This window comes from Narcine bancroftii, chromosome 1 (assembly GCF_036971445.1).
Source record: "Narcine bancroftii isolate sNarBan1 chromosome 1, sNarBan1.hap1, whole genome shotgun sequence".
NCBI classification, from domain to species: Eukaryota; Metazoa; Chordata; class Chondrichthyes; order Torpediniformes; family Narcinidae; genus Narcine; species Narcine bancroftii.
In genome coordinates, this window is record NC_091469.1 from 31,969,786 (window position 1) to 31,997,580 (window position 27,795).

Consider the following 27,795-nt stretch of genomic DNA (forward strand, 5'->3'; position numbering starts at 1 on the left):
CCTGGTATCATTCAGTAAATCTTCTCTGAACACTCTCCACTGCCTTTTCTCAATGTGGCCCCCAAAACTGTACATCTCACCAGTGTCCTCTAGAGCATCAGCATTACATCCCTGCTCTTGTATGCTATTCCTCTCGAAATGAATGTAAACATTCCATTCACTTTCTTCACTGCCTACTCAACGTTTAGAGAATCCTATACGAGGACTCCCAAGTCCCTTTGCACCTCTGAATTTTGAATTTTCTCCCCATCTAAATTATAGTCAAGAAAGAGGCCCACTACCACCTCCCCAAGGGCATTAATAAATGCTAAGCTGTCAGTGCTTATCAGAACCTGAGGGTGAATGCACACCAAGATGGGTGGAAACCAGAAAGGCACAGTATCATTCAAATGGTGTTCAACTGGGAAATATTGATGTATAATGCAACAGGAACTGTATGTTATAGTTCAGGAGTCACTGAAATCAAATATATGGGTGCATGTGACTTTTAATACACTCAGCCAGAACCATTTGGATCGCATAATGCATTTGAGCATGAGAAGGAGCATTACAGTTGAGATGTTACTGGGCCAGACTGCTTGGTGACTGCAGAATCTTGGTCAATTCAATGAGAATGCATCTTGGTCAAGTCTGGATGTAGGCAGCAACCCTTTGAAAGAAATCATGCAAAACTAGAGTATTCAGCAAGTAAGGCAGAAACAAGATTAATGTCTGAGATAGGTTTTGAAAAGAACTGGGAAAAGATAGAAATTGTATGAGTTCTAAGTTGCAGAATGAGAGGAGGAGGGTTGGAGAAAAGGAAAGGAATCTCCATAGTATAATTGAGACAACAGAGAATGTGATCCAAATGGTTCTGGCTGAGTATGTAATGAAAGCACCCCAAACCTGTATGTTTGAATTCAGTGCTATAACATACAGTTCCTGTTGTGTTATACATTAATATTTCCCTGTTTAACACCATTTGAATGATACAGTGCCTTTCTACTTTTGCAATCAATTTAGTTTGTAATTGCCTTCTGATTCTGAAAAGTACTGGCAGCCCAACATTTATTGCTGCCCTTGGGGAGGGGCTGGTGGGGCACTTTATTGACTCTGATGAAGGTACTTGCACAGTTCCAATGAATGAAGGTGCAGGAGAGGAGGAGAGTTCTAAAATTTGGATCCAATCGCAATGAAAGACCAACAATATATTTTAAAGTCAATATAATTTGCAGCTTTGGTATTTATTGGTGTCAGTGTGTCTGCAGGGGCTGGTATGTCTGGTGCCTTTGGCCTTGATGGTAGTGGTTAAATGTTTAGGAGAAGCTGACACAGTAGGTTGGGCAATTAACTGCTGTGCATTTTATAAGTTGTACATATTGTGGTTGCTGTGTGCCATGGTGTAGGATGGATGATAGGATGCCTTTTGCATGGTTGATTCAACTTAGATGAACTCATACTTCTAGAGAGTCATTGGAGTTACACTTAATTTGGGTCTTGGAGGACAACTCTTCGAGTCAAATCATTTTGATTGATTCATTTTCCAAAATCATATTCCGTGGAGCATATTCCAGCAGGGGTGTTTTTCTTGTGGATGGTAAAAATGAGCTTGGGTTAACCAGGAAGTGAGTGACATCTTGGTTGGCTTCTGATTTTCTTGGGTAAGCCACAGTTGTTATCGAGCTGGACAGTTAATATTTTCTTTCTTTATAGCAGTGGTACTCAACCTTTTTCTTTCCACTTACATACCACTTTAAGTATTCTCTATGCCATTGGTGCTCTATGATCGCTTAAGGTGGTATACGGGTGGAAGGAAAACATTTGAAACCACTTTTAATTGTACCTAATTGATTCATTATGTGCACGGTTTTGTAACTCCGAAGGAAATGGGCCAATGACAATTTTTCTCAAGCAAAATATTTCAGTAACATTAGGTCTAGAGCAGTGATTCTCAGCCTTCCCTTCCCACTCACATACCACCTTAAGCAGTCCCTTATTAATCACGGACCACCAATGGCACAGGAATTGCTTAAAGTGGCATGTGAGTGGAAAGAAAAAGGTTGAGAATCACTGTTTTATAGTTAATTTTGATCCCAATGGATTCTCTTGAATTTTGTAATCCTTGATATCTGAAATAATGGCACAAGTGATAGAGTGAATGCTCATAGCACAAGTAATGGGTTCAATCCCATTCTCCAGTCCTTTGTGGAAGATGCATATTTTTACTCTGATGGCATGGTTTGCGGTTAAGTGCTGTAGAAATAAGTATTGATAGGTAATTTATATTATGGAAATGGAAACTGTTGAGTATGAACAAGTTGAAAGAGATTAAATGGAAATCTCATCCAGAAGAGCACCACGTTGTTTCATGCCTGGCAGACCTGGAAGGTTCATTCAACCATAATCTAAAAGCAAAAACCTACAGATGCTGGAAAGCAGAAATAAAACCATTCTGCTGGCCTGGTAGTATCTGTGGAGTTTTCAGGAGAGTTCGTTTACTTGAAATGTTAGCCCTGATTCTCTCTCCCCAGATGCTGCCAAGCTTGGTCAGCTTTTCCAGTTTTCAGTTCAGGTTTCTGACATCTGCAACATCTTGATTTTGGAAAATGAATCAATCAAAATGATTTGACTCAAAGAGTTGTCCTCCAAGACCCAAATTAATGGGCTTCAACTTTGCTGTACATGTATCTTGTCTCTTTCATTTGCTTTAAAAGTTATCATAGGATCAACATTTATGGGTTTTAAAGCCTTGTTAAAATTCCAAACATTCAATGTTTTCTCACAGAAGTGGATGGTAATCTTAGCAAGAGTGCTATTGTTGGTAGAGGAATCTTCACCCATATATGGCAAAAACCTGCTGAGATCAACATTGATGGCTCCCGAGTGTCATGTGCAAAATACATTTCGCATGCTGTTAATAAAATTGTCTGACATAGATTTGACAATAAAATGGTGAAGCATTGTGCAACCTGAGAGCAAAAGGTACTTTTAGCATCAGTGTGTCATTATGAGCTTGTTTTAAAAAAGCCATTTGAAATGCAAGATTAGTGAAATTTAATTATTTATTACTGATTACTCAACCAGAGAATAAAACTAATTGGGTGTATTGCAGACATGATGCATAGATATACTAAAAATGTTCTTAATTTGGTGTCCCTACTGAATTTGAACACGGATAACTATGTGTTGAAAAAGTATATTGAGTACTCTCATGAAGAATATTTTGTTAAATAAAAAGGAATTTAATTAACAATTAGTATCAAGCAACATGGGCTTCTAAATTCTTTCTGCTCAATTTGGGTAAATACAATTTTTTGGTCTTGTGTGGAGTACTTTAACCTTGAACAATTAACACAGAACTGTTGCCGACTCCTCCTTTAATTGTTCCCTTTAATGGTGAACCTATTTATTCTGGAAAAATGTATTGAATAGTGATGCAAGTTCATTGACCTAAGAAGTTAACGTTGGTTCTCTCAACACCTCTCCAGTTTCTCCAGCATTTTCTGTTTCTTTATCCAAGACTTTGGCAATCTGGCCTTGTACTTCCACTTGTGCTTTACAAGAGTGTTCTTGAAACTTGGAGTAGCTGTAGATGTATCTGTTTCTGATGACAGATCAATGATATGTATTTTTCTTCACATCAAAAACCATGAACAGATTTCACTGGACAATGAAGGTTTTGCTTCTGGAACACTTTTAAGTAGTGTAGTGTGACATGCCCAGATGACACCAAAACCCAGAAGCAATAGATATTCACGAAGACAAATAGTTACTTAAACAAAAGTTGCTTTTAATTATCTTTAAAAATGAAAACAGAATCACACTTTAACTTATAACTATTGACTTAACTAACCTAACTTAACCCCCTTCTAATTCTAAGCACACATGTATGGAATGTGTGCATAAGTTCAGAAACGTTCTTTGATTCACTGTCCAATCTCACTTCTCACTCCTCCAAGTTCACTGGTTGCAGATAATTCTTATACTGTGCACAGAATTTAACATTTATGAAGTGCACCAGGCTTTGGTGCTTGAAAGGTAAATGGGTACCCAAAATGCCTATGATTGTTTGAATGGCCTACTCAGGTTCTTGTCAGTTTTCAGAGAGATTTGTTGTTCCAGGACACCCACAACGTATTCCTTTTTAATCAGCCACTTCAGTGTTTTGCTGAAGAAACTTGCCCCCTCAGGGTTCTCCAGATGATAACCTTTCTTCTTTTAGGTCACCACAGAGTTCCTTTTTGTTTCTCTTATTCCAAATGAAATATTAGACAGCCAGTCCTCTCCTCTTGCAAGGGCTTTGACCACTCACAACCCATCTTCCAAATGGGGTTTTCCACAAGCTTGCCAGCTTGACCTTTTCCAGTCCCAGCTGCTGTTGCTGACTGTATAACTGCGGAACTGATCTCTGTCTCTGTCTCTGTCTCTCTCTCTCTCTCAGAGAAAAAAGATGTCTGGCTCTCTCTGCTTGCAAAACCACATGACCCTCTTAGAACAGCAAGTTCCCCTCCAGACAGTATGTGGCTCTGACAAGTTCTTTCATCTGTTGCCTTTTGGTAAACAACAATCCATTAGTGAAGACTTGTGGGCACTCTCCAAAGCTTTTGCAAAGGCTCTGGGGCCAGCATGTCTAGCATGAGCAGAGCTCCAGTATTTTAAATAAGATCTGTTTTAAAGCGCTTGTATGTGACCTATATTAAAACCGCCCCCAATTTATCTCCCCAAAACATATCTATATACAACACAAACACAACATAATCTGTCACAGTAGTATCAATTTTGATCATGAAAATCTCCTTAAAACTTTCTTATCAAGTACCGATATTTAGATATAACCTATTTTATGATTTCCTTTCATGTTTCAAATCTACATCAAGCTAAGTGCAACATGTTATGGAAAAATCATCTTCTGAATTCACACTTGGACTTCCCTGCTGATCCTGGTGCAGGCAGTGATGAATATGGTAAAAAGTTTCACCAGGATTTTGCCATCATGGAAAAGTGGTGTCAGGGCAATAGGAATCAATCAATCCTGGCCAACTATTGTTGGGCACTGTCACAAGAGGCATCAGGAGCTGAGTACAGCTGAAAATCCGTGGCAAAACATTTTTAGCTCAGTTGTCAGCATCATTATGTGATTAAACATGCTAAGTTCAATAAAAGTTAATTTAAAATTTCTCTAACTTTCTACTTGTTACAGAAAATCTGAAATTATTTTTATGTTCATCTTGAAATTGTCTATCATAATATTTTGGAAGGACAAACCAGAAGGCTAAGTACAGTGTTAATGGTTGGTTACTTAGGAGTGTGGATGAACAGAGGGTCTTTCGGGTTTAAATCATACATCCCTCAAGGTCGCCGCAAAGGTTGATAGGATTGTTAAGAAGGCCTATGGGATGCTAGGCTTCATTAGTAGGGGATTGAGTTCAGGAGGAGAGAGGTCATGTTGCAACTCTACAAATCTCTGGTGAGACCACACTTGGAATATTGTCTTTGATTCTGGTCACCTCATTATAGAAAAATTGTGGAAAGAATGTAGAGGAGATTTACCAGAATGTCACCTGGACTACAAAATGATTTTTATGAGGCAAGGCTAGCAGAAGTGGGACTTTCCTCTTTGGAACATTGAAGGAGGAGAGGAGACTTAATAGAGGTCTACAATATTATAAGAGGCCTAGATAGGGTGGACTGTCAGGACCTGTTTCACAGGGAAGGAATGGCAAACACCAGAGGACATATGCATAAAGTTAGTGGAAGTAAGTTTAGGGGAGGCATCAGGGGCAAGTTTTTACACAGAAAGTTGTGGGTGTCTGGAATGTCTTGCGTGGGTTGGTGGTGAAGGCTGAAACATTAAGGGCATTTAAGAGACTCTTAGGGAGACACATGGATGAAGGAAAAATAGAGGGGTTCGGAGTAGGGTGGGTTTAGTACATTTTTTTAAGGGATATATGGGTTGGCACAACGTCAAGGCCTGAATGGCCTGTACTGTGCTGTAATTTTCTATAATCACCAATTTTTTTTTAGGAAGCAACGTTTTTGAAGAAATTTGTTGTCCAGTGCATTTAGCAAGATCTCAACAAGGTTAATTTTCTACTTTATTCTTGTTACTTTTCTTTCAGTCGTTTGTCCATGGAGGAATGCTCAAGTTTGCAAAAATTACTGTGTAACATGCAGATTAGCAAACTTCATTATACTTCTCCATTATAAATATAATTAACTTCATTAAGAAAATATATAACTGATGCATAGATTCAACTGTATTGGAACATGGCTGTCATCACCATGACAACCTAACTCTTGCACATCAATTATATTTCTTCCCTTTCTTTTCTGCAACTTAAAACTAACATATTTTCTTGGTATCCTCGTTCTTATAGAAATCCAAAATCTGAAAGTCTTTTTTACAAATGATGCCTCACATTTTGAGCGTTTTCAACATTCTTTTTTAATTTTAGATTTCCATCATCTGCAATATTTTAAATGATTTGCACATGAAAATATGACCTGGAGAGACTCATTTATTATCATTTTCCTCATTGCAATTGATTCCAATCCTTATTTCTTAATGTTGCCTGATATCTTTCTAAAATTCTACAAACATTTCCATCCATTTTTTTTTGTTTGGTGTTGCAGTTACATATTGTTTGTGATTAACTTAGCAGAGGCTGTTGAACCATCAGTGAGGTAATTAACTGGAATTGCACTTGGAATTGTCCATTCACTATGCAGAAGATGCATCAGAGTCTGCAAGCTTCACTCAGTCCTACTCCTACTGATATTAGAACTAAACATTTGTAATATTGAATCTGTTCACCTCCATTGTTTAAGAATGTAGTAGAGGCACAAACTCAAATAATATTTTAAGGAAAATAGAGGTTATGGTCGTGAGGTAGGAAAAAAAATGTTATGAAGTAGGTTTACATATGTTGGTACAACATTACAAGCTGAAGGGCCTGTACTGTGCTGTAATGTTTAATGTTCCAAGTACGCAGATGAACATTTAAATTGCCAAAACATAGAAGATGTTTGACCAAATGAGATTATTATGTATGAGTACTTTATGGTTAGGCAGGGAGAAAAAAACCCAGAAACGATAGAGTCAAAATAGGAAGTAAGAAATTCAGTGGGGCAAGAGCAGGCTGAAATAATGTATCTGCCCAGATAGTGCTGGGTTAGGGTATTACAAGATAGAAGGGTCCTATGTGGGGCAGGGAGCTACAAGATTGGAGCTATGGAGCAGCGATCTTCCAAAAAAATTGAGATGTAATCATTCATGGCCCAGAGGGCTGTATTCCACTGAGGGTGCCTTGACTGCTGAGTGATTCTGTTATTTTCTGTTTTTATTTTTGGTTTTCTTAAATGGATATCCCTTTCAAAGTACCCACATGCCTATGATTGTTTGAATGGCCTACTCAGATTCTTCATCTTTTTCATAAAAGCTGATCGAGGTGTTTACTCGTCCAACAGAGCTACATGAGGGGTTCAAAGTCCAGCTTTATCAGTCTTCAATGGGTTCTTTAAATAGTATTGGAGATTGGATACAAATGCAGAATACTCACTCAGCACAGTTAAAACAATTGCTGGTAGTCACTATCCAACCAGAATCACTTGTGTATCTGCGAAGGTCATCTACTGCACCTGGTGCTTCTATTGAGGCCTCCTCTATATCAGAGAGACTGAAAGCAGTCTGTAAGATCATATTGTTGAGCACCTTCATTCTGTCTGCTGCAATAACAGGAACCTCTCAGTGGCTAACTATTAAAATTCAACACATCATTCCCACACTGACATGTTTATCCATGGTCTCATGCACTGACAAACTGAGGATATCAGAAATTGAAGGAACAGCTGGGCATCATCAGCTTCTCCAGTTTCTGATAAACCCCTCCCCCAAATCTCTTTTCCCTTTCCCTCTGTCTCCTTTCCATTAGCTTCACAGCCCCTCTCCTTCTCTTTCCACACTCTTCTCCCCATCACCTGTTTTTTTTCTCTTCTACTCTCCCACCTATATCCTATTTCCTCTTCCCCGTTAACCTGTGACCATCCCCCTGCCCCTTCTTTCCTCTCCACCCCAACTCCACCCCCAATTTTTTATTCAGATGCTTACCAGTTTTTTGCTCATACCTTGATGAAGTAGTCAGGCCCAAAATGTTCGTTACTCTTTACTGCCTATGGATTCTGAGTATTCTGCTAAGATTCTCAGGTACTTTTGTATATTGCACCTCATTCACAGTGTAAAAGATTTTATATTAAGTCAAACAAAACCAGCAAATATTAAGGAAAAGAACAACTGCTTTGTGTTGATTAATACAAGAGTTCTTAGCCTTGCTGATAGACATTTGTCATTACTATGAATGGAAACATGCCCGTAGTTTCATGTTTACGCCTAGAAGATTTGTTAAGCCATTCAGACAGACAAATTAGCATTCAAACAGAAAGAGCCACTGCTGTATGCAAACTGATAAGCGATCTGTTAGAACCTACTACTAGTCACATAAACAAATACAGAAATATCACACAGGAATGTCAGATGCTAAGAGAAATTTCCTTTACTTTGTGTGTTAAAGATTTTATTTACCCTTCAGATTAATAATTAGCATTGGATAATTAGATCAAAACCAAAGCTACACAGAAACAAAAATAGTTTGATATATATTAGAGACAAACCCTTGAGACATTACCTCAAATGTGTACAGATTTGGAATTTAAACTGGATTGATTGTTTACATGATTAATTGTTTGACGTCAGTAATTTACATTCCTAACAAAGACAGATTTTAATAAAGAACAAGAACAATCATCTTCAAACATACTTGCTTAACAACTTGTGAGAAATATACTATCAATATTTGCCATATAAGCTGGACCAAATCACTGTGTTCTTTGAGTGAGGTTAGATACTGGGAAAAGCGACACTGTCTCCTGACTTGGTATTCCTCACTCCTGTTAGTGTAATTTAATAAACCTGTTTGTATGGTCCATGGTTCTGCCATGTATTTTCTGTTTTGACAGCGTTGGCCGTCTATACCAACAGCACCTGAATACTTTTTGTTTAAATTCAACCAGGACAACCGGCTAGGCAATCTACCTACCATACATGTTATATTGTACCTGTGTAATGTTAAGTGTCAGAAAAATGTATTTTGAGTCTGCACCTTTCTCTTTTTTTTTGTTATTGAAACAGGATTTAAAAATCCTAAATTTTCCTGTCTTAAATTGTCAGACTTAAGAACAGTAAAAACGTAGTCTTACAGGCTCTGCCCTTTAGATGAGCCAATAACCAAGATTTCTCAGTACTTTCACAGGAAAACAAAAGATTCTCCAATACTCTTTTGCAGAATGAGGAAATGAGTTCTCCCCAGGGTAACAGTTATTATTCACCAAGACTGTAGTGTTGATCACACTGATAATTTAAAAATTACAAAAAGTTGCACTGTTTCCTATATTATTTCATTTCAAGGTGCTCTACAATGTCCAGAGAATGTTAAAGACATCATAATAATTATTTATTTACTAGCATAGCAGTTAACACCATGCTGTTACAGAGCCATGATGGAGTTCGAACCTGGCACAGTCTGTTAGAGTTTCTACGTTCTCCCTGTGTCTGCACCATTTCCTTTGGGTGCTCCATTTTCTTCTCACTTTTCAAAACTGGTGGTGTTGGTCAATTGGCTGTAATTGGGTGGACCGGGCTCATGGGCTGAAAGGGCCTGTTACTGTGCTGGATGTCTAAAATGTAAAATTATAATTTAATAGGATTGATTTTAAATGCTGACACAAAAGCTTCAGGGTTCCATATTTCAGAGTATTTGAAAAGTGAGTGAACAGCACATAGAGAATAAGTCCCAAATAGATCTGAGAGCAAAACTAGCTTTCTGCTGGAGGCTTTGGGTGGAGGAAAGGGCAGCATTTAATGCAGGAGGATGGAGAATTATTCTATTTACTGTCTACTAAATTCACAATGAACTGTTGATTTAACCATGAGTGTCACTTAAGAATGCACCTCTACTGACACTAATGGGACAGGTCCCATTCACCCCAAGTGTATGCTGTAACTTTGCCTGTTTGGAGGATTAGAAACACTTTATGAAAAAGGTTGGGATTGAGGAGGGGGAGATGGTGAGACTATGTGGCATCTGCCATCAATGTAGAGGACTTTGTGATCACTCTCACCATATTTCTTAATACCGTGATTGAATTTCCCTCCATTATTGCTATTAGTGGAATTGCAATCCTGCATCTTGGACTAACAATCAGGAAACACGAGATCAGTTATGAGGAATTCAAGTTCAATAAAATATGGAATTTAACACCTAGTACAAACAGCGATTAATTCTGAAACATGAAAGGCTATTTGTTTTCTCAAAATTTCAGAAAACAAACTGCCATGAGGTGGCACAATTAGTGCAGTGGTTAGCACTACACTGATACAGAGCCAGCAATCGGGACTGGGGTTCGAATGCCATGCTGTCTATAAAGAGTTTGCATGTTGTCCCTGTGTTTGTGTGGGTTTCATCTGGATGCTCTGCTGTCCTCCCACCATTCAAAAAACATGCTGGGGGTTGTAGGTTGTAGGTTAATTGGGCATCTCAAGGGCTAAAAGAGCCTGTTACTGTGCTGTATGTCTAAATTTGAACCTGGTCTGAACCACCTGTGATGCTAGATCAAAGGGACACAAAAAAAAAGCACCTTACAGGAGCAATGACGGGAATCATCAACCTGCTGCCGCAGAAACTGACATACGTGTAAGTAAAGATGTATTTAGTATGCTGGAAGACCCAGAAATTGTCAGGAATGATCAACTCTATTGGAATGTGGGTGATCAAACGCTTGACCATTGCTAAACTACCATTAAGAACACCAACTGAGCCATCCCACGCCAGCATTTCTATTCCCGGCATACAAGTACAGCACCATTGGTGAAGACAGTGAAAGTATGATCAAGGGAGGTGAAGTAGCTTTGAATCAATGGACTAGACCATATTCAAGGACTTGCCTTCAAACTTGAATGAATATACAACAGCTATCACTGACTTCATCAGGATCTGTGTGGATGAGTGTGTGGGCATGTGCGCATACCATGATTACACCAACCAAAACCCATGGATTAATCAAAGGATTCACAATCTGCTGAGGGCAAAATCGATGGCATTTAAGACCCATGATCCATATCTCTTCAGGAAGGTCCAGATTTGTCCTATGGAAGGCTATCTTAGCAGTAAAGAGGAAATTCCAAGGGAAGCTGGAAGCAGAGTCATCAATGGCATGGCTTGAAAGCCATTACATCCTACAATCCAAACATCATAAATGGCTGTGATGCAGCCGGCCAGGTGTTGTCTGTCCTCCAGTGATCTTCCTGCAGGTGCAGTGTCGCCCCCTGCAGTAGGCTAGTGGTGTATCACCACAGATGCTTCACTCCCAAAGAGCTGAACACTTTTATACTCACTGTGAAAATAAGAATTCAAAAGTACCAATGAGAAACTCCGCCAAAGCAACTGACCCTATGATATTCATCTCTCAGGCCAACATCAGAACATCTTTCAAGAGGGTGAACCCTCACAAGGAGACAGGCACTGAGGGCGTACCTGGCAGACTACTGAAAATCTGTATAAACCAACTATAGCTGGAGTGTTCTCGGATATTTTCATTCTCTCATTGCTGCAGTTAGAGTTTCCTACCTGCTTCAAAAGGGGATCAGTCATACCTGTACCCAAGAAGAACAGAATAAGCTGCCACAACATCACCCAAAAGCATTCAAATCTACTGTGATGAAATCTTTGAGAGGTTGATCATGGCCAGAATTAACTAGCACCTAGGTAAAGATCTGGACCCCCTGAAATTTTCCTACTGCCATAATCGTGCTAACACCAGGAAAAATGCCAGGACTAACACAAGGACCTCTTTGTGACCTTTGTCAATCTAACCAAGGCTTTTGTTACAGTCAACAGAGAAAGCTTGTGGAAGATCATGGAGAGATTTGGCTGCCCCAGCAAGTTCATCACAATCGTCCGGCAATTCCACGACGGTATGAAGGTGAAAGTTCTGGATGACAGTGATGAGTTGGAGGCCTTCCCAATGACAAATGGCATCAAACAAGGCTGGGTTCTTGCCCCGACTCTGTTCAGTATGGTATTCTCTGCCATGCTGGCAGATGCCTTCTGTAACTACGAAGAAGGAATCCACGTCAGGTACAGGGCTGACAGCAGGTTGCTCAACCTCAAGGCAGTTACAAAGGTACAAGAGACTGTCATCAGAGACTTCTTGTTTGCTGATGACTTCACTCAATGCCAGAACAGAGCAGAAGATGCAGCGTGAAATGGACTGCTTCGCACAAGCCTGCGACAACTTTGGTCTCACTATCAGCACCAAAAAGGCCAAAGTTATGTACCAGCCTGCCCAGGAAAGCCATACCAGGAGCCACACATCACGGTGAAGGGTCAGAACATCTAGACAGTCGACAACCTCACCCACATGGGGAGCATACTCTCTCACGGAGTGAACATAGACGCTGAGGTCAGCAACAAGATTTCCAAAGCCAGCGCCACCTTTTTGAGACTCCATGAGAGCAACTGGGAGCGGAGAGGACTCAGCCTTACCAACAAGGTTGTGCAGTGATCCTTACCACCCTCCTTTACACCAGCGAGACTTGGACTGTCTACAGCAGACATGCTAAACAGCTCAACCACTTTCACCTGAGCTGTCTCCGCAGACTCCTCCACATCAGGTGGCAGGACAAAGTCCCTGATGTGGAAATTCTGGAACGAGCTAGTCTCTGCAGCGTCTATACCCTCCTGCTGAAAGCCCAAGCCAAATGAGCTGGACATATGGTCAGAATGCCAGACGGCCGATTGCCTAAACAGCTGCTGTACGGAGAACTGTGTCATGGCAAGCGCTCAGTCAGGGGGAAGAAGAAACGTTACAAAGACTGCCTCAAAGCAACCTTCAAAGGCCTGGGTGTTGACATCAACACGTGGGAGACACTTTCCCTTGACCATCCAGCTTGGCACAACAAGGTCACCACAGGAACCTGTGCTGCTGAAGTCAAGTGCATCATCGAGGCGCAACGAAAGCCCCGAGCAGCATCCACTGCCATGACTGCACCCACCCACTTGTGTCCCACAAGTGGGTGAACCTTCAGGGTCTGGATTGGCCTCACCAGGCACCTCTGGACCCACAGCCACCAATCTCCAATTTGACTTTGAAGCCATGGTCATCTTTGACTACGAAGGACGAACACAACAACAACAATCGCTCCATAGCAGAATCAATCTCAGTGGCTCTTAGCTCAGTTTTGGATTACCTAGACAACCTTAACACGTACATCAGCCTATTTTTCATTTGACTATAGCTCAGCTTTCAACACCACCATCTTCTCAGTACTGGTCAGCAAGCTACAAAACCTGGGGATCTGCAACTGGATTTTTGACTTCATCAGAAGGACTACCCCAGCTGCTCTACACCCATTACTGTATGGCTCAACAGAATTCAAAATGTCACCTACAAATTCACCGATGACATCTCGATTGTCAACAGGATCACTGAAGGCAATGAGGAAGTGTACAGGAGTAAGATGGATCAGCTGCTTGAATGGTGTCACAAGAACTACCTTGCACTCAATGTTAGCAAAACCAATTAATAGATTGTGAACTTCAGAAAGGAGAAACCAAATGTTTTCCAGTGATCCAATGATTATTGGGAGATCAGAGATGGAAAGGGTAAGTAAATTTAAGTTCTTGGGAGTCACTATCTCGGAAGAGCTTTCTTGGATCCAACACACTAATGGCATCGTGAAGAAAGCATGTCAGCACTTCTACTTCTTCGGGACTTTGCAGAGGTTTGGTATAACACCAGAAACCCTAGCAAATTTCCACTGAAGTATGGTGGATAATGTGCTGATCAGCTGCATCATGGACTTCTATGGGGACACCAATACCACCGGCTGTAATGCCCTGCAAAAGGTAGTGAAAATGTAATGGACCCAGCCCAGGACATCACAGGCAAAATCTTCCCCATTATCAAGAATATCTATGGGGAATGCTGCCATCGGAGAGCAGCAGAAATCTTTAAGGGTCCACACAATCTGTTCTTGCTGCTGCCATCAGGAAAGAGGAGGTATATGTGCGCAAGACTCACACCACCGGGTTCAGGAACAGCTGCTACCCCTTCACCATCAGACTCCTCAATAACAAACTCAATCAGGGACTCATTTCAGGACTCTTACTTGTGCACTTTATTTGGGTTTTTTTTTGATCAGTTTGCACAGTCTGTTGTTTACATTTTTTTAATTTGCTTATATGTGTACAGTTTTTTTTTTGCACTATCAATAAATGCCTCACTCTGTTGTGGTCTCAGAAAAAAGAATCTCATTATTGTATGTGATGTCAAGTATGTACTCTGACAATAAATCTGAAGAATATTGGATGAGAAAATCAACCAGTGAATTGTTACAAACACTTCTTTCATCTGAGTGACTCCTTTAACCCAGCAGCCATTCAAACAAGCATTTTATACAAATCCTGTTTTATTCTCCCTAAGAGTGGCACAGTTATTGCTACAGCCTCACGGGTCCAGTGACCCATGTTTAATCCTAACTTCAGGAAGAGTTGATGGGATATGGCAAGAATAAAATTTGGATTAGTATGGATAAATGCTTGATTTGGTGAGCATAAAGGCCATTTTCCACACTGTATTCCAGATTCACTGTTCATGTAAAAGTAACGGTGTATGACAGTGGCCATCTAATGCACCAATCCACTTGCCATTTGGGTAAGGGAGGAAATCGAAGCCCCCAAAGGAATCCTGTGTAGTCACAGAGACAATGACAAACTTCACACAGACAGTTCCAGAAGTTAAACAGGAAACCATCCTCCTACCCCCTCTCCTCTCCCATCTTTATGTTTGGGTGCCTGTCTGTTTTGGCTCATACCTGGATGAATGGCTCAGTCCTGAAATGTTGGTTACCTTTTACTTCCTATAGATGCTGCCTGGCCAGCTGAATTTTTCCAGCACTTTTGTGTATTGCGCTCCAGCAGTCTGGTCAGTGGGGTAATGTTGCAACAGATTCACTGATTCTGCTGCTGTGTCACTTCAGTCATGTTAAATTTTGGTTTATGGACCAACACAATGATTATAATAATCTTTATAATAAGAAAAGACATGTTGTACATAGAACATAAAATATTACAGCAAAGTACAGGCCCTTGGCCCCATGATGTTGTGCCAACCTATAAATACCTACCCTCAAAAAACTAAACCATCCCTACCTCATAACCCTTTATTTTTCTTTCGCCCATGTGTCTGTCTAAAAGTCTCTTAAATGTCCCTATTGTTCCAGCCTCCACCACCACCTATGGCAATGCATTCCAGGCACCTACAACACTCTGCATGAATAAAAAAACTTCCCTTCACTTTGTACCGATGTCCTCTGGTGTTTGCTCCTCCTGCCCTGGGAAGAAGGTGCTGTCTGTCCACCTTATCAAAACCTCTAGGTTATCTCTCATCCTTCTTCACTTCCAGGAGAAAAACCCTAGTTCTGCTTACCTTGCTTCATATAACATGTATTCCATTCCAGGCAACATCTTGGTAAATATCCTCTGCACTCTCTCTATAGCTTCCACATCCTTCCTTCTGGTGACCAGAACTGAACACAATATTCCAAGTGTGGTCTCACCAGTGATTTGTTTATCTTTGGCTTGGCTTCGCGGACGAAGATTTATGGAGGGGGTAAAAAGTCCACGTCAGCTGCAGGCTCGTTTGTGGCTGACCAGTCCGATGCGGGACAGGCAGACACGATTGCAGCGGTTGCAAGGGAAAATTGGTTGGTTGGGGTTGGGTGTTGGGTTTTTCCTCCTTTGCCTTTTGTCAGTGAGGTGGGCTCTGCGGTCTTCTTCAAAGGAGGCTGCTGCCCGCCAAACTGTGAGGCGCCAAGATGCACGGTTTGAGGCGTTATCAGCCCACTGGCGGTGGTCAATGTGGCAGGCACCAAGAGATTTCTTTAGGCAGTCCTTGTACCTTTTCTTTGGTGCACCTCTGTCACGGTGGCCAGTGGAGAGCTCGCCATATAATACGATCTTGGGAAGGCGATGGTCCTCCATTCTGGAGACGTGACCCATCCAGCGCAGCTGGATCTTCAGCAGCGTGGACTCGATGCTGTCGACCTCTGCCATCTCGAGTACCTCGACGTTAGGGGTGTGAGCGCTCCAATGGATGTTGAGGATGGAGCGGAGACAACGCTGGTGGAAGCGTTCTAGGAGCCGTAGGTGGTGCCGGTAGAGGACCCATGATTCGGAGCCGAACAGGAGTGTGGGTATGACAACGGCTCTGTATACGCTTATCTTTGTGAGGTTTTTCAATCCCCTGACTAATGAAGCCCAGCATACCATAGATACCTTAAATATCTTATCAACCTGCGTGGCAACCTTGAAAGATCTATGGATTTGGGCCCCAAAGTCCTTCTGTTCTTCCACACTGTTAGGTATCCTATCATTGCGAAACCAAGTTTAACCAAATACATTGTTTCATCAGAAGTTTGTAATAACTTTGTACTTTCATTTCAGAAAATGCTTATGTGAGTTAACTTCAGAGAACAATTTACATAACTCCAGTCACTTGAATCTGACGATTACGAAAATACATGTTTGATTTGTTATACAGGATTATTGCAATGAAAATACTAAATGGCCTGTGAAAAGTGATGAGGGAATCCAATGGGATTCATTACCCTGATTGGTTTCTAACTGCAGTAATCAAGTGTCATCAAACTAATGTATCCATGGGTTGTATAGAAGGGCACGCCTGTATAATTATTTCAGTTGTCTTGCTCCTTAACATTAAGCAGTGCATTAAAGTTAAATTTTGAAGATCATAGAGTTTATTGAGTATCTCTAACTTCATTCCTCTTGCTATTTTGGGTTTATGGTCTATAGCATGGTTAGCATAGCCGGTAGCTCAACACTATTAAATTGCCAAAGAGCCAGGTTCGAATCTGCCGCTAATTGTAAGGAGTTTGTAAGTTCTCCCCGTGTCTGTGTGGGGTTTTCTCTGGGTGCTCCAGTGTCCTCCCACCCTTCAAATCGTACAGGGATTGTATGTTAATTGGGGTATTTGGGCAGCAAGGCCATGCGGTGTATTCTTGAAAGCATTTCATACTGGGAAATTCTAAGCTCAGCATTGGCAGCTTTCCAGATGGACTTGCAGTGAAAGAGGGTATCAGTCATTGATATATTCATTGTAATTGATGTTTTTAATGACCCTCTGGGAATGGTATCTCTACTAATCGGTATATGTTTGCCTGCACTAAAGGAGTGCTTCTACCAATATCACTGCTGAGAAACCAATTGAATGAGTAATCCAGCAGCTCAGTGCTGGTGAAAAAGCTCCTCAATTAATTGTAGACCACTCTATGAACTGCTTGCATTCACTCCTGAAGCTGGTCGGCCAAGACTCCTGTCATCAGTGGCATGCTCCTTTAAGTACTGATGAATGATTTATAAGGGTGACAAAGATTTTGGGTTCAGGCGGGAGAATGGGAGTGAAAGAAAAAATGCAGCAGCAATAATTGGAATGGTGGAGAAAACATGATGGGCTGAATGACCTAATTCTGCACCTAAGTCATAAGGTTTTAAATGCAGCAAAGCAGTCGGTGCTCCTTGTTGCATTGTGTCAGGCACAGCGCTGATCTTGAGAAAGAGTTCCAGCATGGAACATCAGCCATTGGTTTTCTCCCACTGATGCTGCTCAACCTACTGAATTAATCCAGCAGATTGTGTTTGGCATCAGATTGCAGCAACTCGCAGTCCTCTGTCTATCTCCAATGTTAATTATAGTTTGCCCCCTCAAACTGTAATCTATGCTGGTAAAGATCGAAATGGTGACTGCACAAATAGTGACATCATTAAGAGCAGAAAAATGGATCATGTGCCAATGCTCAGCGCACCCAAACTGATTGTTGGGACCTAGGAGACTCTATCCTGTCCTCCTTTCCCTGCTTCTGTGCTGACGTTCTTCAATCCCGATGAGTTTTGTCTCAAAAACATTCTTTCTCTCCTCCAGCAGTTCCTCCAGAAGATTGGTTTTGATTCTGAAGATACCCTGTTCTGACTTGGATCATTTTGGGCTGAAAAATGGGTCCTTATCAATCCAATATCGTGTGCTCCTATCGATTGTTTTTTTTTGGGTCTGCTAAATGTCGAGGAGGAAAATATCTCTGAGGGTGCCATAATCACCCAGCTACATGCAGACAAATTAGCAGTGGAACACAAGTGTACAATTTGCCACTTCATGGTTGGAACATTATTCTTTTATTGTTTCATCTCCTCACATTAGGGCATGTTCAGAACCATCGAGTAAGCTTGAGGGGCTGGGTGGCCTAATTATGTTCCTCTTCTTTGGAGATGTGCACATGCTTGGAGGATGCAGGAGCAATATCACTGTGAGGAGTCTAAACCGATGATTGGATCCTCGTGATGTTTTAGTTCACTGGCATTCACACTCTTTTAAATTCGTGCAGAAAATTGATTTGATAATGTATAATTCAGCAGTAACATTTTGATTGCTGCATTATATTTGATGACGTGTATATTGAATTCATAATAGAGGATTCCAGATACATGCTTTTATAACATTGTCATCTCCTCCTGCCATCCAGAGAGATACTAATTTAGATTAAAGCTGCAGCTCATGCCTGAAAATTGGAGCCTTTTTATTTGGTATGCCAAACAAGACATTGCCCTTATTCAATGAAGATTCGACAACAAATTACTACAGTGGTGAAAATGCCATGAGGAAAATGGCTGGGTGCTTTCAACATTTTCATTCTTTATTACAATGCCTGCATTTTCCCCCACTCACTGTAACACGCACAATTGACAGCACAATCACAAATACCAAATCAAAGTACGTAAGATTATGAGAGTTATCGCAAGGGTAGACTAGTCGGCACCTTTTTCCTAAGGTGAAAATGTCACATACAAGAGGATATGCATTGTAGGTAAGAGAGGAAAGTTTAAAGGAGATGTGTAGGTCAAGATTTTATTTTAAAGAGAGTGGAAGGTGCCTGCAATGGGCTGTCAAGGATATTGATGGAAGCATATTTAATAGTAGCATATAAGTGACTTCTAGTCACTAGAGACAAAAATAAGCAGGGAATGGAAGTAATGGATCATGTACAGGCAACAAAATTTAGTTTTATTTTGCATCATGCTTGCTACAGACATGGTGGGTGAAGGGGAGGTTCCTGTGGTGTACTGGTCAGTGTTGTATAATGTGAAGGGTATAATGGAGTTGGCAAAGTGGATCATGCAAAATACATTCAGCAAAATGAAGCTTGGAGACTGTTTGGTTGCCATGAAGATGCATTGTCACACATCAGCTGCCCAGATAGGGAATGGTGTCTCTTCTAGTCACAATACTTTAATATTGGTTCCCTATATGAAAATGACATTAATGACACCCTTTGCCATTTGGAAAACCTTAGTCTTGGCAAAGATGCACGCTGTCTTTGATGGATTCTCTTTACGATACAAAGAACCATCTGAATACTGTTCTCCTGTATTCTAAGATGATCGTAATCCTCCTTAATGTACCAATAACTGCAACTTTAGAAATGTTGCAGATCTTGTCGTTTCTTGCCTGCTAAGGTCCAGAGCCATAAAGGTTAATCTTTGCAGCCACTTCCAGAATGATATTAGTTCCAATTTAGAATATTAGCTTTTGGTCAATCCTCTTAGCCTGCACCAAGGTGTTTGCATTTTCAAACAGCACAGAATAGGGTTCTTTCTGCTGTTAAGCACTGGATCCTCCATCCTTGTTTAAAAGCACAGTGTCCTTTGGCAGTACTGGTAAAAAAAATCATTCTAATTTGCATGCTTTGGGGGTGCATGAGTTTCCCACCAGATGGCATCTTTCTCATTTTTCAAATATTGTGAGTTTGCCCACCATGAATATGCATATGTTGCTGTGTGGCGAAACTTTGATGCTCTTTTATCAGCCTGTGTGGCGGTACACATATTTGTAGCAGTGAACCGGCTCCACTTGTTACGTGTGGTCAGCAGTGCAGTCGTGGCAAAGCTGGCATCGCGCATCCTTCTCTTCCGGTACAGACTGGAAGTACGTGTGCGCCCTTGCATCAGCATGATGTGAGTTCCGGGACGTAAGCAGCAAGCTCCAGGGGGCCTTAAAAGACTGCAGCATGAAACTCAAAGAAAACTAGTGCTTAATGAGCTCACAGCCTGCTGTTTCAATTCTACTCACTGCGCTTGCGCACACACTATTACAATGGTGACCCCAATGAGTCTCCACGTTCGGAGACTCAGCACAATAAACCCCACAGATGCAGGCACCATGGCATTAAAGCTGCCCACATCCTGTATGAATAGGCCCTGCACTTGGTTTGGCCAAGCAGAGACCCAGTTCCAGATCAAACAGATTACCTTGGATTGGACAAAATACTTCCACGTCGTCAGCTCGCTGAACCAGGAGGCCACTTCACGAGTCGATTACCTCATCCAGTTGACACCAGAGGAAGGTAAATACACAGCTCTAAAGACCCTCCTCAAAAAACATTCACAAGCTTTCAAGATGCTAAAGGGCCCCCAGGCTCCTCCACCTAGATGGCCTAGGGGACAGAACAGCATCTGCCCTTGTGGACAAGATGCTCACCCTGGCAGAAGGATACAAACCCTGCCTTATGTTCAGCAAGCTTGAGCAAATGCCCAAAGACATTAGGCTGCTGGTGGCTGACACAGATTTCAGTGACCTACGTAAGTTTGCGGCATGGGCAGACATCCTTTACCGCTCCAAACGAGAGTCCGCAGGGGCAGTCAATCTCATTACAAAGCTGCTGCTCAAGCCAGTGCCCAAGACCAGCCCAGTGCATGAGTCAATACCACCCCACCCATGAACAGAGAGGCCCAACTGGGTGGACTAACTGCCACGGGTCCTCCTCGGAATCCACACAGCACCAAAGGAAGATGGGCAAGACAACTCAGCTGAATTGGTCCACGGTGAACCCTGAGCAGTTACGGGCCAGTTCCTGTCTTCACCACCAGGGCAGGGCAGCAACAATACCATCATACTTGAAAGACTGAGAGACAAACTGGGATCATTTGCACCACCACCACCATCGCTACACTGCCACCCTGCCCTTCAGCTTACCCCACTGGCCAAGACACCTGCAATTTTGTGTTCGTGCACAGGGGCAGACACAGTCCACCCCTCCAGCATCCCTACAAGGGACCTTATAGAGTACTTCAGAGGATTGCCTCCACCTCCACTTTCATAGTTGACATTGGGGCAAAGAAGAACTTTTCACCCTGGACCGCCTCAAACTGGCCCACTGAGACTTATCACAGCCAGTGGTGGTCCCACCGCCAACATGCAGGGGTCAGCCACCAAAGCAGGAGACCTCATCCATGATATGCAGTAAGACCACCGGCCTCGGTTCTGGTGGAAGGTGTAGAGCGTGTCAAAAGAATCAAAGGCTTGTTGATCCAAACCAAGGCTTTTATTAACTAGAAGACTGGAGCGTATCACATGTAGATCGACCAGTCCAGAATGACCTGGTCTGGCTAGGAGAAACCCTTTAAGACCTGCCAGTATGCGTGGCTACGCTCTCAGCCAATCACAATCATCCTACACGACAATCTATACATATACACATTGGTGATAGAATCTGTACTATCACATTCACCCCTTCTTCGAGAACTGACCCTGGGGTGGATGGAGGGCTGTAAAAAAAAAAGAGTAAAAAAGGGTCCGGTGGATGTTAGGGGCTGTACCAGTCAGAGGGCCTGACCATCCGGCGTGACCCCCGTGGTGCCACGATTGGTGTCGCTGGAGTCGTGTTGCTGGCAGGCACATCAGCTGTGGCCACTGCTTCATTCAATTCCCCAATGGCGTTGTCGACAGTCTGGCCTGAGCTGGTGGAGTGGTGCTGGTCCCTCTGTTCAAGCACATGACCTGGGAGAGAAGGATTTGGGGGAGGTTGGGTTGGAACCACTGCTGGGCCTGATCCGGCTTGGGCTAGGTCCCTTACCAAGATTGTGTCCTCCCGCCCGTCCGGGTACTCAATGTAGGAATAATGCGGGTTCGCATGGAGCAGAGTCACTCGGTCAACCAAAGGGTCGTTCTTTGAGTACTGGACATGGCGTCGCAGGAGGACTGGCCCAGGAACCATGAGCCATGTCGGTATGGTTGTTCCCGATTCGGATTTCCTCGGGGAAGAGAACATCCTTTCATGGGGGGGGTGGCATTGGTCGTGGTGCATAGGAGGGAGCAGATGGAGTGTAGGGCACTAGTGAGCACACCTGCTAGTGAGAGGTGGGGAGACCTTTGGAGCAGAGGGCAAGCGTAACCGCTTTCCAGACAGTGGCATTCTCTCTTTCGACCTGCCCATTACTGCGTAGGTTACAGCTGGTGGTCCTGTTTGAAGCAATACCACACTCCAGAAGGTACTGCTGCAGCTCCGCGCTCATAAACGAGGACCCCCTGTCACTGTAGATGTAACTGGGGTACCCGAAGATGGCGAAGATGCTGTGCAGGGCCTCCATAACTGAGGAGACGGTCATGTCCGAGCACCACCTGGGCCCTCCAGGGACTCGAGGTAGGTTTGATATTGCCCTCGTCCAGCAGTCTGCGCACCTCGCTTGTGATGAATTTCTTGACTTAACTATATTGCTGGCTTTTGGTGGCCACAGGCTTCCTGCCAGGGGTGACGTTTGCGAAGAGCACTGGTGAGTCAACTCGGAGGATGGAGAGGCTACAGGTGAGGCCCCAGGGCACGGGGCGGGTGGCTCGGGCTGCCGCTGGCAGGAGGCTTCCAGGGTGGAGTGGTTACAGACAGAAAATGGAGCGTGAGATCCCCTCCAAAGTGCAGGAAAACAGTTTGGAATTGGCACTGAAAATCCAGTCCCAGCAATACAGGGGTGCACAGTTGGGGAAGGACTAATAGTTTGAAGTCTGTGAATGTGATGCCCTGGACTTTCAGGGTCACCACACAATACACCTTTACCCCGGACGAGTGCGATTTGGTCGCCAATGAAATCCTCTGGGCAGTGGGGAGAATAGCCAGTCCACAATGGTGGGCCAGGTCTGGGCGGATAAAACTGTCAGTTGATCCCGTCAAATAAGCAATTGTTACGGTGTCCATGCACTTTAATCAGTTCCATTGCTTTTGTGAGAGGATGGGGGCAGTCCTGGTCTAGGGTTACTGATGCAGTGACTTGTAATGGGGACAGTGGAGTCCTACGTGATGACATCACACAACATGTGCATGGTGACGTCACAGAAACTGTCGGGCCGGAGCAGTCAGCGTTGAGGAGTTGGTGCTGCTGCCTGCAGCCTGCTGGGAGTGTCGGCCAGCCAACAGTAAGTGCTGGGGGTCGCTGCTTGGTGTCGGCAATGGGGCGGTCAGTCGGGCGGTCGTCAGTGGTCGCAGCAGTGGGTACCGGGTCGGTAGCGTCGGTCGTGGTGGTGGGTAACAGGTCAGCAGCGTCAGTAACAGCGGCGGATGTGGCGTGTCCTTGGTCAGCAGTGATGGCGGGTCCCTGGTCGGCAGTGGCGGTAGAAGCAGTGACGGGTCCCTGTTTGACAGCGGCGGCAGCCGTTGAAGTCAGGGCTGGGGCCTGGTTGGACGTTGCTTTGTGAAGGAGGGTGAACAGGTCAACTTTATTGCGGTGAGGGTGGGTTGTACCTTCCGCGCTCGGCATCTGCCCCGTGACATCAGGTGCTGCCGCGCTGTGGAGCCCTCGCTCTCATTGGACAAGAGCTCTGAGGAAGAAATGTTTGAATAGGAGGGTGGTGGTTGGGCTTCACACGAGCTACTGTGTTTGACGGTGGCCATTTTGGAGCAACAGACTACACCAAAGTAGCTGTTTTAAGGCCTTTCTGGCACCTGGCCTTTCTCGCCGGGCATTGGGAACTGCTGTGCTTGTCCCTCCTGCAGAAATAACACTACAGGGTCGCATTGGGCAGTGTAGCGGCAGCCAACAGGCCATCGGTGTTCTGGGGGGGTAGTAGGGTTGAGGGAGGGCATCCTACTCACTTCAGAGTGTGGGGTCCAGCCCTGAGAGTACACGTCCATACTTAAGGCCGCATCCTCCATTGTCTCTGCGATCCGGATCACGTCCTCTATGTTTTCTCCCCCGTGCTCTAGCAGGCGCTGCCTCATCTTATTTGATCTGACCTCGGCCACGTAGGCATCCCGAATGAGATCGTCTGTGGTCTCTGCAGCAGTTCTGTCCCTGCCCATTGCCATTAATGTTTGAATATAAGCTTTACAGGACTCACCGGGCTGTTGCCTCCTTGTCGCTAGTTTGTACCGGCGTAGACCCTGTTCACTGGTCACTTGCAGAGCCCTTTCAGTACCTTCATGGCTGCAGTGTAAGTGGTTGCATCCTGATGCTCTGGTAGACTCTTGGGGACACCATAGTCATCAATATTAGTAGTCGATCGCTGTCCTCTATCACGGCAGGGTCAGAGAGTTTGAAGTATGTTTTGAAGCACCTCACCCAGTGCTTAAAGTCATTCGAGGCTGTAGCCAACTGTGGGTCAATGTCGAGGTGTTCCAGCCATAGCATACGCTCCATCCCTTTAAAACTTTTAACCAAGGCTTTTATTAACTAAAAGAATGGAGCATATCACATGTAGGTCGACCAGTCCAGAATGACCTGGTCTGGTTAGGAGCAATCCTTTAAGGCCTGCCAGTAGGAGTGGCTACGCTCTCAGCCAATCACAATCATCCTACACTACAATCTATACATTGGTGATAGAATCTGTACTATCACAGGGGGGTTGGGTGGCAACACACATATTTGTAGCAGTAAACTGGCTCCACTTGTTACGCGTGGTTTGCAGAGCAGCTGCAGCAAAGATGATATTGTGGGTCCTTCACTTCTGGTACAGACCGGAAGTACCTGTATGCACTTACTTGACGTGAGTTCCGGGACGTAAGCAGCAAGCTCCAGAGGGCCTTAAAAGGCTCAAGCATGAAACTCGAAAAAACTAGTTGTGCTTAATGAGCTCACAGCCTGCTGTCTCAGTTCTACTCGCTGTGCTCGTGCACACAGTACTACACCAACATATTTCATAATTGTTAGATATGGATTGCAGAGGATCATGTGACTTCCCTATCTGAAAGCTATTTGGAAGTTGCATCAGTTGCCAATCAAGATTGAACTCTGACCTTCAATTAGACCACACCTTACTGTTGGGTCATTTAAATAGCTCAGTGTCATCACTGGCCAGATGCCGAGCTCAGAACAGTAATCCATGCCACATTTCTCTTTTTCTGCCTCTTGGTCCAAGCCCTGGACATCATTCCACAGCAGCTTGCTACTGTGGTCATTGCTGGAGGAGTAGTGGTTAAGGAGTGCACTACACTGAGCTGAGCCATAGGACTGCATCCCCATTGATACAGGGAATTGGGAGTGGACTTGAAAGTCTCTATCTGTGAAGGATGTACATGTGTGGGAGAGTGTGGTAGGGTAAGCACCCACTGGAATTGGAGTCCCTTGTGCTGAACCTGATACTTTCCCAAATAAACAACAAAGTACTTTGTCATTTTCAGTCTTTACATTTCAAATATTATCTCAGTAATGTAACTGGTAAATAATGAAATGATTGCAAATGCAGCAGACATGGCAGTGATTGCCCACAATAAATTGAGTAACTGAAGTTAAAGGCTTGGTTAATGATGGCAACATGTGACATAAGCTTGAAAATCCAAAGCAAGTTCAACTGAGGAAAGGTCCAATAATCTTCAGATCATGTTCAATCAGGAACCTACAGAATATTGGACTTTAAGTATTCCTTAAGGTGGTATGTGGGTGGAAAGAAAATGTTTGAAAACCACTGTTTTAATCATACCTAAATGACTCGTTATGTGCACAGTTTCAGAGCTCTCAAGGAAAAGGGCCAATAACAATTTTTCTAAAGCAAAATATTTCAGTAACAATTGGGTCTGGAGCAGTGATTCTCAACCTTCTCTTCCCACTCACATACCACCTTAAGCACTTGCTTGCTAATCACAGAGCACCAATGGCATAGGGATTGCTTAAGGTGGTATGTGAGTGGAAAGAAAAAGGTTGAGAACCACTGAACTAAAGTAACTAGTTAGCATCAATAATGACAAAACAAAACACATCAAATTGTCATCTCATACCCTGAAGAAAATGAAATCTGCATCCATTGCTCTGCATGGCTAAAATATAACTTCGAACCACACCAAGTCTCTTAAGTATCTCTGAAATATCCCAGCAAGCTATTCTGTTCAAGACCAATTAAATAGGGGAATAAATTCTGACACCCACATTCTATGATTGAACGATATAAAGGGAAACTCATTGGAGTGAGGCGACTGGTGTTGTTGTGGATCAGGAAAAAAATCCAGTTCCTGGTAGGGTGTCAAACTCTGATGAGCATATCCCAGTACATGTAGGGTGTGAATACCCTAGGGGCCCTAATGAAATATTATTGGGCAGATATTCTGATGCCCCAATAATTTTATTTGTTCAAAAGTTCACGATATAGGAGCAGAAGTAGGCCCACTGGCCTATCAAGTTGCTCTGCCATTCTATCCATGAGCTGATTCATCCACCAACTCATCCGCACTCCCCAGCCATTTCTCCATAACTCATGATGCTCTGTAATCAAATACATGTCTTAAATGTACCCAATGACCTTGTTTCCACAGCCGCCTGTATCAACAAGTTCCACACACTCATAACCGTCTAACTAAAGAAAAATTTCCATACCACTGTTTTAAATTGGCACTCTTTTAACCTTAAATTGTGGCTTCTTGTCATAGAATCCCCTACCAATGGAAATACCTTTACCACATCTACTTTGTCCAGGTCTTTCAGCATTTAAAATGCCTCCATGAGGTCCCCCTTTATCCTTCTGTACTCCAACAAGTACAAACCAAAAGCCAAAATTATTCCTCATATACTAACGCTTTAATTCCTGGTATAATTTTTGAAAATGTTCTCTGAACCCTCTCCAACGACTTCTCAAATACGGCACCAAAAAGAGTACCTAACACTGCAAGTGAGGTCTCACCAGTGCTTTATAGAGTCTAAACATTACACCACTGTTCTTGTATGTTATCCCTTTAGAAATGAATGCCCACAATGCATTTATCTTCTTTTCCACAGGATACATTTAGGGTATCCTGCATGAGGACTCCCAAGTCCCTTTACAGCTCAGAATTTTGAATTTTCTCCCCATCTAAATAATAGACGCCCGATAATTTTTTTTGACCTGTGTATGACCATATAGTTTCCAACATGGTGTTTCATCTGTTACTTCTTCACCCATTCTCCTAATCTATCCAAGTCTCTCTGCAGCCTTTCAGTATCCTCAGCACCACCTCTCTTATTACCTATTTTGGTATCATCTGCAAATTGGACACAAAGCTGTCCATTCTATAATCCAAATCATTTGTATACAACTTAAAGAGAAGCGGCCCCAACGATGACCCCTGCGGAACACCACAAGTAATCCGTAGCCAACCAGAATAGGATCCGTTTATTCCTACTCTCTGTTTCCTGCCAACCAGCCAATGCTCTAGCCATATGAGTATCTTTCCTGTAATTCCATGGGCTCTCATCTTGTTCAGCATCCTTATGTATGGCACCTTGTTGAAGGCCTTTTAAAAGTCCAGATACACAACATCTACTGTATCTCCCCTGTCTATTCTACCTGTGATCTCTTCAAAAAATTGCAAGACGTTTGTCAGACATTTTCCTTTAAGAAAACCATGCTGACTTGGACCCATCCTTTCATGCATATTATCTGTAATCTCATCCTTGACAATTAACT